Below are 2,500 nucleotides of genomic sequence, written 5' to 3' on the forward strand. Positions count from 1 at the left end.
TATATATATATATATATGTATATATATATGTGTGTGTGTGTGTGTGTGTGTGTGTGTGTGTGTGTGTGTGTGTGTGTGTGTGTGTGTGTGTGTGTGTGTGCGTGTGTGTGAGCATGTTACTCCAAAACAGCACTGAAGAAATGTGAAGGTCACAGTGTTTTAAAAATATAACGAATCTCATAGTCTATTTCGTAGAAGTATTCCAGGTTAGTAAGTGTCCGCCATCTTTAAAAAGGTAGTGGTTTATCTCATACAGTTCATTTTTTATGGGTAGATTTTATATACTTGCATGAGTGTATTTTTTCCTGCTTTTATTTCAAAGACATTTAAAATAATCTCTTTCGTAACAATACATATCACCGCTGCACTTCACGCAGCCTGACCACACTCAAGATTTGCAACTTTTACACTGAATGGATACAACTGTTGTTTTTTCATGGCATAATAAGCATAATCGCAAGGTGCATGGAAAGAAACCATTTGCCATGATCCCATAACAATAAGTAAAAGTGAATGTTGCAGTGGTTTGCCCTCCCTAACCCCCCCTCCCCGTCTCCCAACACAGTCTCAGCTTTGCCATCTCATTGTCACTGATACACACATCGTGGTCGTCAACTGCATACTCTCTTGCACTGCATATTATCTTGCGTGAAAGATGATCAGAGGTATTCGGTCGCACTGCTTATTGTGTTGAGTGGAGCATTTATATAGATTATCTGTAGCACTGCATATTTTCCTGCGTGAAAGCTCTCTAAAGCTTGATGTTATATCACTGCGACGAAATTATTATAGTTCCGGTGAGACAAATAAACAAAATACGATAATAATGTACAATTTGTGTATAATATGGAACTATTTATTTATAGTCGGCCGGTTTGTTAAAATTGTGCGAGGCTCGACCCAATGAATTTTCTTAAATACAGATATGCACATACGCAGAAATAAATGAATATCTGTCCATATATCTGATAGATATACCTTTAACTATCATTTTACCCGGTTGATATGCATGTCTAGACTGATAAATATGCATTTATTTCTTCATTTATGCGTCAAGCATACGAATATTCTTTGGGTCGGGCCTCGCTCAATTTTAAACCGGCCGTTAATCATCGTGATTTTCACTGGGAGGAAATTGGCGATTCTTTGAAACCCTAAAACACCTGTAATTTGCTTCAGTGAACTTTGATATTTTGCATTGATAAAATAAACGAATGATATAAAAGAGAAGGCCAGAAAGGTATGGTTTAAGAGGAATAATACATTTATTTCCAGGAGGCATGAAAGGATATTAATAACAATTATGACAATGTTAAACAGCAAAACTAAAACATATTTCTCATTCTTAGAAGTATATAGATTAATTCGATGATTATTATCATTACAGTCAGTTTATATGACATGTGAAACAAGGGTAAAGCCAGAAAAAGTCTTATGTATCTATAGGTATACATATAGGCTGCATACTATACATAGAACAATACACAGCCAAATAGTTTGCAAAGAGATATCAAGATAGATCGAAAGTAGCATAGTAATTACTGGCATACAATATACAAAATGTACAACACAGGCTTTCCTTGGATTTCCTTGTTCCTGTAATCTGTCACGCCGATAGCCTTGTATGATGTTAAATCTTGCTTGACGCTTCTTCAATGTTTTTTTTTTTTTTTTTTTGTCACTATTCGTAATTTATGGACCGCATACTTTGTCATGCGTATTGCGATTGTTTGTACTTGAACTGAAGGAGTAAATAGTTTTCATATTTCATAGGTATGATAAGTATAATGTATACATGTACATATGTACACATATATGTATATATGATATATATGTGTGTGTACGCGTGTGTCTGGTCGTGTGCTCATATTCGTGCGTGTATTGTATGTGTATGTGTTTGTGTACGTACAGCATACACACACCTTCCTCCAGATAAGACAAGCGATTAATGTAAAATTGACTTCAGGGAAGATTACACACGTGACAAGGGCATCCGCCAAACCGAAACTGAAAATCGGTTGAACGACAGCTGATCGGAGCCAGAAAAATGTGAAAACAAGGTAAAACAAACATTTCCTCTCGACAGTTGCCTGCGAGTTTGTCTTGTTCGCAGAGTGTACTACAGTGTGTAATTTGCTTTTCTTTTTCCCTTTGTTGGCAGAGTTTATCTAAATTATCTCACCTTCCCCATCAGAGAGAAAAGAAGGGGGAGCGAGCGAGAGAGAAATAACAAGTTTGTCTCTGATTTTCCCATTCTCGATGGCGATTACTTCTAATTGCGTACGAAAATGGAAAGCTATTTTACAACAAGTGACATATTACTCTAGCGAAAAAAAAACATAATTTTATTAGCGCGGACCTTGCTAATATAATAACGCGCGCAAATTCGAATGATTTTACCGCGCTAATCACCGAGGAAGGCGACCTTGCCTCGGTGAAAATAACTTTTGATTACCTATGTCCGCGTTCATGCATCCGCGCCCATGCTATAAAGAGAGAA

Source organism: Penaeus vannamei, chromosome 1 (assembly GCF_042767895.1).
Source record: "Penaeus vannamei isolate JL-2024 chromosome 1, ASM4276789v1, whole genome shotgun sequence".
Classification (NCBI taxonomy): Eukaryota; Metazoa; Arthropoda; class Malacostraca; order Decapoda; family Penaeidae; genus Penaeus; species Penaeus vannamei.